Source organism: Grampus griseus, assembly GCF_964374135.1.
Source record: "Grampus griseus genome assembly, chromosome: 16".
Taxonomy (NCBI): domain Eukaryota; kingdom Metazoa; phylum Chordata; class Mammalia; order Artiodactyla; family Delphinidae; genus Grampus; species Grampus griseus.
This window is the reverse complement of record NC_139010.1, coordinates 82,890,861-82,904,617: the sequence shown is the minus strand read 5'-3', so window position 1 is coordinate 82,904,617 and position 13,757 is coordinate 82,890,861.

Genomic DNA, 13,757 nt, shown 5'->3' with positions numbered 1-13,757 from the left:
ATAGCATGGGGCTTTTTAACAGTAGTGGTGATGCTGCCCCTGATATCTTTGGGGAGAATACATTGAAATCGTTAGGTCTGAATAATAAATATGGCTGTCTTCACCCCCGCCCCTCCCCCCCACAAATTGGTTGAAATCACTTTTGAAAAATACCACCATTTCTCAGGAAATGAGCTATGTGAGAGCCAGCACATACGCTGTGTTGTGCGTGTACATGCGTGCGGGCCACAGAGGAACGTGGTGCAGAGCGTCTGTCTGTGTTTGAAACATAGGAGAGTTTGTCTGGCAATAATATGAAGGATTTGAAAAGAAATCCTTGAACCTGCCTCTGGATCCGGATCCAGCAAGCTGCGCCACTCAGATCTCTTCCTGTCTCTGTTGCCAAGAGTCTTTCCTTTTCCTTCTTTTGCTCCTTTCCTGCTACTATAAGTCTATCTATGACGCCCTTCTTGTGGCTTTTTTTTTTCTTTTTTTTATGCACTCTTAACTCCAGCTTGATGAATCTGGCCCATCTCTGGCTTTGGCAGTGGTCAACTGGCTGCCTAGTGCTATAGCTGCAGTGCTTTGTAAGTGTGCAAAGAACATACCAGGGAGCGCTTCCTCCATGCTGGGTCCCCGGGCCGTTAAGTGTAACTTAAGACAGTGATTTGTTTGTAAGAGATGCTGCACACTTTTTAAAAAGGGTGGCTCCTGATTTCAAATAAATATTAAAGGAGGTAAATACGTTCGATGATAATTTTCAAAGGCAATAATTGGTATCATCGATCTCTTCCAATGTACATATTGATGATGTGAGTAATGGTGGAAAGCATGGTTTATTTGTTTCTGGTGAAAAACAGCATGATTTTATTTGGGGAAACTTGAGCACTTAGGCTTAGGCAACTGGACAATTATGAAAGAGGCTGTTCTTAGTGTGTGTAAGGTAACTTCCACGGCCCTGCCTCCTAAAGTATGTTAAATAATAAATAACTTATTAAAACATGTTCAATGTAATAATGGTCTTTTTCATGAATTGTTGTAAAAGAGAGATTAGAAAAGTAGGGGAAGCAGCCTTCAGGGGAAAATAACGGGAATTTCTAGCAGTAGAGTTGTGTAATGGTTCTATATTTTTAAAGTGTGCCTGTACTCCATTCACAGCCATTTAAGTGCTTAAATAAGCACAATAAATGAAAATAATTTACTGCTTTGCAAACAGAAAATTGGGCAGAAAAGTAATTTTGAATAGCGAGTCGGCTTGCAACCTTCGATGATTTGGGACCCTGTAAAATGCAACTGACAGGGCTGTTCATTACGCTCGTCGTTATTGAGTCTTCTTCACTTTCATTAGGGATTAATTCAGACAGATATTTAACTTAATAAGGTAAGCAAATAAACAAAAACATCGCTTTCTGTGCCTTAAGGTATTTTAGACCCCTAATTGCTTTTATGCACTAATTATCAAGATTAACACCTTACATCTTCTCACTCTGTTTCACCTTGCAAAAACAAAAAAATGCCACCAGGGTATTCTGAAATCATTTAAGTGGAAAGTGGGAAAGGGTTAAGGATTTTCCTTCCTAAGACAAAATGACCACCCACCAAAACGAGAGACTCCAGCGAAGTTGTGCGTGGATTTTTTAAAACGTTAGCTGAGCGAGGAAGCCACACACATCTGTACCGAGAGACTAGAGCTTGAATGGAATTCTAAGCCAGGAAACGAACGGTCCTGTCACAGGGATAAATCAGACTTCGAGAAGGAGTTGGTCGGCTGTGTTTCAGCTTCACTTATCAGGTCTCGGGCTACATTTTTGAAGCAGCATTCATCGAAGATTCACTGTTTGGCTGTTGTATTTAACTTAAGTTGATATTAACTTAAGATCGGAGGTAGCTATTAACACTTGGCAATCAGTGACAAGCCCCTTGCAGGTCCTTTAATATTTACTGTAATAATATTCATAATGGAGTCATTCAGTATTCATGTGGATATAATACGTAATTCCATTGTAATTTAGCATTAATTAATGTCCACTTATTGCAGCAGATTATAGTATAGGAAACAATTTCTGATAAGAGACACCAGCGTAATTTAAGGAGGAATCTGACTGTAATTTGAATAATGAGATGCATTGCTTCCTGTCGCCAAGCCTCTGCCCTCGCCCCCATCTCCCTGCACGCATGTGAACCCAGAGGGCTTCACACACGTGCACACACACACTCATGGGGTATGTGGAACTGCGTGGTCTTTGTAAACATTCAAGTGTTTGGAATCCTTTTCTAGATCTTACTTGCAAATGTGAAAGTTTGTCACTCCCAGAGCTTTACTGCCACTGCAGTACCCACCTGAGTTGCAGATCAGTCTCTTTCCCAGAAAAACAAAACAAAACATTGTTGCAAGACAGTTATCCTTTAATATAGAGGCAACTATGTTTTAAGCGGCAATTACAAAGGGACTTTAAAAATAAAAGCAGATGTGCATTCATCTCCTTATCTATCCATCTACCACCCCCCCCACCAATATCTATCCAATCTTTTTGCCTACCCACCCAGCTAACTTAAAACTGACCCTCCAGAGGGGCCACCTCGGAAAGCTACGTGGTGAAGGTGCTGAGGTTGGACTTGGTGGCCAGCGTGTGCTGTGCCCCTGAAATTACTCTCAGCTTCAGACGGCTAATTGCCACTTGCTGGTGCTGTAAAAAGTCAGGAAGCTCCACCACCCCTCCGACATGAACCTGATACCATATTTCACTCCTTCTTGTAGCATTAGGGGATTTAAAACCTCCTTTTCCTTTAATTCTTTTCTTTCTTTAATGGGTGACTGGATAAATTCAGTGGTGGATTTTTGTGACACTAAAACAGCAGATAAGTGTGTGATGCACTCCTGCTATGTGATTTAAAAATCCCTCACCATATGTTTTCTCACTGGAATGCCTCGTCTTGCAAAATTACAGGAACCGAAGCTTAAAAACACAATTAGGTAGTTTAAAATGAAATATTAAAGAAATACTGCATATATTCCGATACCTGCCATGTTTTCTTCCTCTCTTCTTTTTTGGTTTTGTTTTGTTCTTGGAGTATTCAAAAAGCCTCTACTGTATTTGATTTTTATACTAATCATGCCCCACATTTTTCGGATTATGTTATATAGGCTGTGGTTAAATTAGAAATGAAAGGGTGAGCTACCAGACTTCTTGTCATAAGAGTGGCTTTTACATTGTTACAGAAAATGCAAAAAAAAGGTGTTTTGCGTTGAAGGGTCCCCTCGCTTATTCTGTGCTGCTTAGCGTATATGAGCAGTCAAGGTAAGCAATTTGTAGAAATGTCTTTTGCAATATTTTGAAAATTACCGCACCCTCTCCATCCTCTGAGGGGAAGATGAAAGAAAACTAAATACACAATACACAAATATAGTTGTATCCTAACAGCTTCCTCCATTTTTCCTGGCTTTCGGAGTTCCTTCCTACAAAACACGCACACATGCGCACGGGGCGCGCGTGCACGCACACACACACACACACACACACACAGTCGCACGCAAAGCCTACTTCAAGTTCCATTCCTTACCAAGTTATAAGCTAAATCAACTATTTCACGTGGTAGCAACCTAAAACCCATCTTCCACAATTCCCAATGCCTTCCTCAATTGTTTAAAATGAAGGAAAAGGTAACACAAAGCCAGCAGGACCAGAGTCTGAAAAGAAGGAATCCAGTAACGGCTTGTAATCTCACTACGTTTTTGTTTTCCCATTAAACTTATTTCAAACTCACTAAACATGAAAACCCAGTAAAATAGTTTATAGACGTCTTGTTTCACACTGCTCAAAGCACTTGACTGAAAGGCTACTTTATGTCCTGATCCTGGCGGGCTGGAGTTTTAAGGTAGAATTTATACTCAGCAAATTGATGAAATAGTTCCTTTATAGGCTGTGGCTTTTTAGGTCCCTTGTAACCGCATCACTTAAAAGACTTTGCTATGGTGCAGGCACGAAGAATAATTTTCTGCATTAAACCTACTACCGTGCTTAACCGTTTTAATTTGCCCCCAAACTTTTGCCAACTGGAACGGGGTGGGGGTGGGGGAGGTAAGAGGTCAGAAAAGCCTGAGGAACCAGGATGGATTATCTCTTTGCATGAAGTCATTTGTGTGGTTCTTTCTAATGGAAGGCGAGATTTCACTGTATCTGCTGGAGTCGCTCAGATGCGTTCCATAAAGAGCAGATCCTACGCAAAAATCAATAGCATAGCTTATGCCCTTCATTTGTAGATAAGTGTATTCTTGAATGTCTGAAAGAATATTTGATGTGGAACTTAAAACAGGGCTGGAAAAATATCTTTGCCGTTAATTGCCTTTCACTCTGCAGTGAAGTGAGCCCCTTCGCCGAGGAAGCGGGGTTGAGGGCGCGCAATCCACCTTCTTCATGCTCCGCGAGGTGGGCTTGCCTCCTGTCTGTTGCTCCCCTGCAACCAGCCTTAAGGACTTTTTTTTGTGTTTTTATTTTTTTTGGCTTCGTTGGATGAACTGTCTTCCCGAGATAACAAATCTCCTTTTGCAGCACTTGGCGGAGTTTGGTTAGGGGCTACCTCTGAGCAACATGAACTTGGCCTTGCTGGTGTCTTACACTAATACCTTCCCTCCTGTTCCAAATCAGGGTGCTCGGGAAACAGCCTGGAGCCATACAGCTGATGATTTCACCAAATTTGCATCTTTTCAACAGTAATGGGGATGGCTTCCACAAATGCTCCCAGGCTCTAAATAGATGTTAAGTGGTTGTTTCTACTTCCCCTTCCCTCTCTACTCTCCAGAGACTTGCTTTCCATCCCACCCACTCCCAGCCTTACGCGGGGCCTGCTGGCGGCCAAGGTCTGCCCTGGCCTGGCGACCTGTCCCCGGGGCCGGCAGCAGGCTAGCCGGGCTTATTGTCCTGGCTGGGGTCCTCCTGGGAAGCCCGGGGCACGGAGGCTGGGCGGGAAGTAGGACTGGAAGGGAGATGGGGCTGGGGGTCTCAGGTGTGCCGTAGGTGCCAGGAGGGGCGGGATGAAGTGAGCTCAGCTCTGGAGAGGGGGTAGGAGGACACAGCCCCCAGGGCCAGGGTTCTGCCCATGACTGGTAGCTGGACGTGGGCCGAGGCCGGGGGGCAGTTTGTCCCAGGGCGAATATTTTTTTAATGTGGTTTTGATTAAAAATAGGATAAAGTTTTGTGTTCTGAAAATGTACCAGATGTTCGTTCTAATTTTCTAACGACCTCTTGCCAGCCCCTGGGCCAGTCAGTTTGGCCAAGACTGCGAGAGCCTGTCCAGTGGGTCAGACCCGCTGGACTCCGTGTGCAGCCGGGGCTTGATCAGACTGGCAGGCTGGCAGCTCTGGGCCCCCAGGGGCTCCTGGTTGGGGGAGGACTTTCCAGGAGGGAACGTTTTGCTGCGTCTGGTCTACTTTCTGCAGCCGCTTAGAAGACTGGAAAAGCAGTGACCACAGCAAGCCCCCAGCCTCACTAAGGCCCCAGACCTTACTTCTTCATCTCCTGGGGGTGGGGGATTTGGGCAGAGCCAAGGTGACCCCTCTCCTTCCTCCAGGGCCTGCCTGGTTCCGCAAAGCTTCCCGATGGACCTGCTTCAGCATACTCCAGCTGTGCAGGGCGGGATGCAGGGTAGAGCCTGCTGGGCTTCTCCAACAGGTGTGTCCTGCAGCCTTGAACGTGCCCCGTGGACATGGCCTCGTCCTTCTTGCGAGCATCCTCTTAGGAGTCACATTTAGGGCTTGTGTGAAGTTGCTTGCCCATTTGTGCTCTGGGAAGCTACAGAAAGTTCTTTCCAAACCATGCCTGGAAAAGTGCGTTTTTTATTGACATAAACAATAGCACTTGAGTTTCCTTTAAAATGACTCCACAGTGTATCAATCCTTCAGCTTCAAAATGGATTCAAAGTCACAGTATTGGGCTTCCCTGGTGGCGCAGTGGTTGAGAATCTGCCTGCTAATGCAGGGGACACGGGTTCGAGCCCTGGTCTGGGAGGATCCCACATGCCGCGGAGCAACTAGGCCCGTGAGCCACAACTACTGATCCTGCGCGTCTGGAGCCTGTGCTCCGCAACAAGAGAGGCCACGATAGTGAGAGGCCCACGCACCGCGATGAAGAGTGGCCCCCGCTTGCCACGCTGGAGAAAGCCCTCGCACAGAAACGAAGACCCAACACAGCAAAAATAAATAAATAAATATATGAAAAAAAAAAGTCACAGTATTCTTAATTTCTCTGTAGAGCTGATTTAGGACAAAGTTCATTTTCTCAAAATACAACTTTTTTCTATTTTTCAGTGCATGCCAATGTTTATACTTTAGATTTTAAAAATTGCTAAGTAACATTGGATCTATTCTCCTTTTCATTGTTTATGGAGTCCAGACCAAGAGCAGTAGACAACCTATTCAAAAGAATTTACAAATGGAAAACTCAAACCAACCTTCCCCAAAGTTCATGTTTGTTTTGCAAAGATATAACTCAAAAGCTTAATGACATCTCTCTTCATAGAAAAACGGAAACAAATGATGGAGCTGAATCTTTCTTTCTGGAAGGCACATCCCATCATCGACAAGGAGAAGAATGGGAGGGAAGAGTATATATAATTAGACCCGTTTCCTTGTTGAAACAACAGAGGGCAAAGCAAGGAGAAAACCTGGGGAGACAGAACAGTCTTTAATAAAACCCAGGCCTGTAGGTGCTAAGCAAGGCCAGCTCCCTGCTGGGCACAGCGTTGACGTTGTACCTGAAAGAGTGAAGCAGGGAAACCAGGATGTCCTCACGGGTGTCTTTAGGCCTGAAGTCCCATCATAGTTACAGCAGGAATTCTGCCGTCTGAAAAAATACAGAATAATAACCATCATTACCACTGAATACGTTGGATTCTTGGAGTTGCCTGGTCTTGCCACACAGTTTGCTTGGTCGCCTGTGTACGATGAGGCTCTGAACGGCATAAGAAGAGTTCGTTAATGATCTTCAATTTTCATCAGGAAATTGTGAGGCCTCCCCTCCGACAAACAAAACAAAACAAACCCCGGGTTGCCCTGAAACAGCCCTCCCTGAGGGCCCGGGCCATCTGCTCTTCTTTACCTGTCGGTAGCGACTCCACAGCCAGCCCCCCTCAATCACCTTGAATAAAATATTAAGCACAAAATTTAATAGCTTCGGGACAGTTCCTTTCATATGTGTCTTAAAATTCTCCTTTCACTTTATGTCAGTATATTTTCAGCCACCAGCATAAAAGCTATGTCAGCAGAAACCAACCAAAATTAGAAGAAAAACAAAAACTATTCTACTGTTAATAACAAGGTGAGATTATGAGTTACTTTCCTATTTAGAAAGTAGATTTTATTATAAATAGAACTTAAACATATAAATAAATTTAAAACGCTCTTGATTTAATTCATGTAAGGAGCAGTCATGTATATTTCTTGTTTGTTTTTAATTTGTCATATATGTTTATCTTGTTTTCTTTATGCTTCTGTGAAACATATATTAGTATAATTTACAGCGTAGGCACAAATCAGTACAATTTTGTTTGTTAGTGCGCTTAGATGTAATACGATGCAGATATCATTGTACCGGAAGTTGACAGTCTTCCGGGAAGGTCTGTTAGAAACCTTACTTTTTCAGATGTGTCCCCCAATTCTCCTCGAAGTTGTAGTTTTTGGCTTACGCTTCACCACCACCATTTAACTTCTCTGGGAACCCCATTACTTTTGTCCACACTCATGCTCTGACCTGTGCTACTTGGAAATTTTCGAGATGAAGTCATTGCTGGTTTGAGTTACTGGAGAGACGTTAATTCATCCAGCTGGGCTGCCTCACCAGCCGTCCCGGCTCTTGGCCTTGACAGCCACCCTCAGTGAGAAATCGCACAGGAAGAAAGGGGGTGAGCAGAGGGGTCGGAGCCCACAGGACGGGGATGTGGAGACCACTGCACCCATCCTGCGGATGTGGCCACGAGGAGAGGGAACCAGATAAACTCCCCGGTCCGCAGGACCTTTATGAAAAACGCTTTTCTTTAAAATAGAATTTTAGATAGATAATCAACAAGGACCTGCTGTATAGCACAGGGACTGCTAATCAATATTCTGTTATAACCTAAATGGCAAAAGAATCTGAAAAAGAATAGATACATGTATATGTATAACCAAATCACCTTACTGTACACCTGAAACTAACACAACATTGTGAATCGACTATACTCCAATACAAAATAAAAATTTTTTTAAACTAGAATTTTAGTAAAAATCCTGGGAAATGGTTAGTTACTATATTATCAAGCAGGCAACGCAATACGTATCAAGCTATGCTACGGTGCGTAGTAACCTGTATCTATATGATATACGATATTGTATTATTATCAGGACCTGTTACTCTGAGCCTGGCGAGGCAGTCTCTTTGTTATAACAGAGTGGGCTGCGTGCACGCAGTTAAATTGCCCAGGGTTGGAACGTTCACACGCACACCTTTGTGCAGCTCTTTATACCTTTCGGTTTCTGTGCAGGAATTTGCTGGATCCTTGCCCCCAGCACCTAGAGGAGGCAAGGGGTGGGGAAAAGAATGACCCCTGCCCTCCCCCAGGTTCTAACATGTCTCTGACCTCCCCACCCACACATTTACCACATAATATCCAGATGTCCAAAAACATTTTTTGAGAACTCTATGAAATTTGATAGAACATGAAACGTGATCGTATATGAACTCAGTGACATACATTGTGAAACAGCCGAAAACTCTGTACGTAAAAATGAAGCCGTTTTCCCTGGAGGTTCACCCCCAGCAAAGACCAACACTGAAGGGTCTCACGTGGGAACCCGTCTTGGCCTCCCCCTGGGCCCTCCTCTCTTTTGCCAAAGCATTTTTTTCCCGCAAGGAGGTACCTCTTCTCCCAAAAGCTTCCTGAAGAAAGCATTTTTAATTCTTCACTATGAAAATTGAGGATCTTGGTGAGGACCTTTTCCACGGACATACAATTCATAAATGACAGAAATCGTTCTCAAGGTCATGTCTTCTGCCCCTAAAATGAGTGCTTTCTCAGCTGCACAGAAGGAAGAAGCATCCCTGTGGCCCGCACACCTGTCCAGCCTCACCTGAGCTGGTCCTCCGCTGCAGGGGTGGGAGGCAGGGCTGGTATTCCTTCCCTGATCTGTCCCCACCACTGGGACCTCCTGCAGGACAGGCTCATTCACCTGCTTGTCTCATACCAGTGGTCCAGTTAATTTTGGCTGAAAAACTGCAGATGTTTGTAGCCTGTAATTTACAAGTCCAGGTGAACGCAGAAGTTTGCGGTGAAGATGCTCTTTGCTGTTATAGATAGGAGTCTCTTTCATGAGAAGGAAAACCTTGTAGGTCGTGAGGAGGTAGTGTTTGGGGAGGGTGAACCCGGAGCCTTCAGTGTCTCCTGCTCCGTGTTTGAGGTCAGGGACGATACAGGAGGGCCCTGAGCAGCCAGAGGTGGCCTCTCCTTTTCCTCATGGGTGGGGCGGGTGTTTCTTGGAATAAAGAGACAACTGCACTCTGGGTTCAGAACTGGCTTACACTCCGCAGTTGTAAAAGCAAGGTATCCTTCACCTGTGCCTGTTTCCTCACCTGTTAACAGGAGAGAGTGAAACTTTCCTCCGATTTCCACCCTGTTAATGAAAGAAAATGGAGGTTTTGTTGCCAGTCTAACGACGTCAATGATGATGGAGTTTTTTCCTTCCCTGTTATGTTAAACAATTGCCTCTTTTTAAAAAATCATATCACAGGAGTAGTACACGCCTGTTATAGAACTTCTAAAAATGGAGAAGCTTATCTTTAAAATTATAATTGGCCATAAGCTGACCTCCTTTTGTTAACACTTTGGTAATTTGGCCTATTGTAATCTGTAAACTTAATATATTAATATTGTTCTGTACACATATTGTTTGTATGCTGCCTCTTCACTTAATGTTCTGTCATAAACTTTTCCCTAGTTTGCATCAAAAAATCTTTGTGAACATCCTTTAAAATAGCAAATGCTCTTGCTAATGGATTTAACACAGTTTACTAAGCTGCTTCTTTATTATTGGATATTTGGGGTTTTTCTTTGTGATTAGACATTACCCTACATTGAGCATCTTTGTGTATAAAGCTTGCCCTACTTACACGACTGTTTCTTTGGGGTGGATTTCAAAAAATAGAATTTCTGAATGAGAGGATTTGGTAGCATGCCTTCCAGTAGAGTTTTCCTGATTCTCCCTCACCCATAGCCTGGGAGACTCAAGCTCACTGTGTAACATTTCCTTTTTTTTCCTTATCTATCAAAACTAGCAGGTACATGCAAATAGTAATCATTGTTTAATTTGAAATCTTTTTATTAGTTGTGATGTCAGATATTTTTTTCTCTGTGAATGTGAATCACTTGTTCCTGTATGAATTGTCTATTTTGTTTTTAGAGAAATAGCTCTATTAGAAATCCCAGGATTCATGCTTACGTTTCATAATACATCACTTGAGACATTATTCTAATGGCCAACTGGTATTATTAAAAAGAGTTGCAAAAGTTTCCACTCAAAAAATCCACAGAAGTAAAGAATCAAGCAAAGACTTCTTTTCTTCCTGCTTTTTGTTTTCACTAAATTGCTTCCACCTCTTCTGCTTTTGTAAAAAGCATTAAGAACGCACCAGTGCCCTTACGATCCTGCAGACTGAATAAAGAGGAACAGTATCACCCAGTCTCACCAAACAAATATTCCCATTTTTCCACAGTGGGATAACCTAATTATTGCCATTTATATGTGAACATTTTCACCGCTTCATGGCCAAACCTCGCTGAGATAATATTCTTAATTTCGGTTACTGTTTCGAGTAGAAAAACCTTGCGCCCTGTCACTTTATTAAAAAGGACGTAACATGGGAGTGACACGTAAAGCTGTGAAGATTGTTACTCAGAGAATTAAGAAGACCCTTCCAAGTTTGCTTAAAAATAAGGGTGAGGATGATAGTTGTAATGGTGCCGGTGAGAATGCTGTGTTCTCTGATGAGACTTATTGAGCTTATAGTTTCCATAAAATTTTATAAAGTGATAATTCTGAAAATCTTATCTTGATGATAAGTATTTTTGGTGCTCATGTTATCATCCCATGATACGATATGTATTTGCAAGGTAGACTCAGTAGTTTGAAAAAAGATCCTCCTCCCTGTGTGCCCCGCCCTGACTATTCTCAGCAATAAACATTGGTTTCAAAGGGCATTTTTCAGCTCGTTAGTGAGAAATACCTAAGTTACCATTCATGGTCCAGAGTCACTATTTTTTTAGGACCAAGGCATCTAAATAAGAAATTAAGATGTAATCATGTTTGAATTGAGGGCATGAGTAACCTTCTTCCCGTAGTTGTCATAGAGATTCAGGAGACAACTCAGCTGACCTTGCCATTGCTTTAGTTGCCGATGGAAAACCGAATAAAGTAGGCATTTAAAGGTTTGGAACTCAAGGTTATATTGTGTTTCAAGACGCATTTTCATTTTGACTTTCTTTGTTGATATCCCACATCCTTGCCAGCCTGAAAGATGAAGAAAAATGGGAGAACAAGGAAGCAAGTGATAAATGCCAATTAACTTAGTGCCTGGATTCCAAACATCTGAAATTTCTCGAAGATAGTGAGACGCATGGTTAATAAGTTTTACTGGGCCTCAGAGGTTCCAAATTGGCATCTTAAAAGGAAAGATTTCTGTGTTTCATATTATCCCATCCTAAGCAACATGCAATTATTGTCATTTTAATTCTGGGTTTTGGACATAAGTCTGTGAACTGTTTCATATAGATGAAGTTTGCAGCTGCATAATAAATAAATGACTTGCCAATAACTTCCGAATTGTGGAAAGGCGCCTTCTTTCTATTGTCAATCATTTGTAGCATAAACTTCTGTGGTTGGAGTGTCATAATGAGTACATGCCGACTGCGCAGAGAGCTTGAAGTTCTTGGAGTGGAATCTTAAATGAGGAGATGCCCATTTCAGTTGTTATATTGACGAGTCTTGGGTTTAGCAAACTTACAGTTGTTATAGGCACGCACACTCACGCACACACACACACGCATGTTAACACCCTCACACACCTACACCAAGACCAAAAGCAAGAAGAAAAGCAACTACAAAGCATACTATAAAACACAAGAACAAACAATATATCAAAGATACACTTTAAATATTCTTATTATACATTGGTTTATAATGTGTAAAAAATTATCTTCACTTTTGCTTCATGGTCTTTATTCAAATTCTGAACCTGATAAGTTACAGTGTCAATTTAAGGCCTTTAAAATTAAGTTTTAATATATGGGTTAAAACTAATGACTTCAAGGCTTCCCTGGTGGCGCAGTGATTGAGAGTCCGCCTGCCGATGCAGGGGACATGGGTTCGTGCCCCGGTCCGGGAGGATCCCACATGCCGCGGAGCGGCTGGGCCCGTGAGCCATGGCCGCTGAGCCTGAGCGTCTGGAGCCTGTGCTCCGCAACGGGAGACGCCACAACAGTGAGAGGTCCGCGTACCGCAAAACAAAAACCAAAAAAACTAATGGCTTCGTTCTGCACCTACTCACAGCCCTGAGCTTTTTCTTGTGGATTTAAGAAAGGCATGTTTTCCACGATCCCACCAGCACTCTCTCTTCCTTATAGTGAGTCTCTAGTTCTTTCCTAATTATGGGGCTGCAGATTATTTACTCTAGTTTTAAATTAAAGAAGCAAACAGGTAATCTGGCCTAAGAAAGCACAGTTCCAACTTTAGGAAAAAAAATAAGTATGTGTTTAGTCTCTCTTTAGGTGCACAGCTGCACAGCCCCCATTTAACAGAAAGGCTGGGGCAGAAGGGCCCCTCCACCTTGCCTTGGTGTAATGCCATTTAGTTTCATTAAATTACTGGAGGGCCAGTTACTTAAGCAGAATATTGATTTTCAGTCTGGCCCCTGTTTAACATAATTCTGTGTAGGCAACAGCTAACTCTGCATTTAAATCTAACACCCTAATGGAATTACAACATGCTGCTGACCATGGGCAAGCCCCCAGCCACCCATCCCATGCCACGCCTCTGGGCAGCCTCTCCAAGACCCAGGGGATGAGGGGCTGAGCTTGCCTTCACCCCTCCCTGGGATGTGGGGCTCTTGTGCTTCTAGGTGTCCTTGATGAGGCTCTTTTTACCAAGGAGGTGGTTTGGGGGACTCGCCAGAATCTTCGGTGGCATCATACATTTTTTTGGGGGGGGGCACAGCTCCTGCCCTGAGGCCTGGGAGAGTCTCTCAAGGAGGGAATATTTATTTATTTATTATTTATTTTTGGCTGTGTTGGGTCTTCGTTTCTGTGCGAGGGCTTTCTCTAGTTGCAGCGAGCGGGGGCCATTCTTCGTCGCGGTGCGCGGGCCTCTCACTGTCGCGGCCTCTCTTGTTGCGGACAAGCTCCAGACGCACAGGCTCAGTAGTTGCAGCTCACAGGCCTAGTTGCTCCGCGGCATGTGGGATCTTCCCAGACCAGGGCTCGAACCTGTGTTCCCTGCATTGGCAGGCAGCTTCTCAACCACTGCGCCACCAGGGAAGCCCGGCATCATACGTTTTTAAAGCTGCTTGTACTCCTCAGCCTAAATGGACACTATGGCTGAGACTCTGGCTTGGTTAGCATTCTTTTGCTTCTGATAAATACAAATGAGCCTCGTCTTCAAATTCAATCTTACTTCAGACAGCCCTCCATCCTTCAACCTCTATATATTTGGTAAAACATTTTGGGTGAGACTCAAACATCACTTAGCTGCATATGTTATT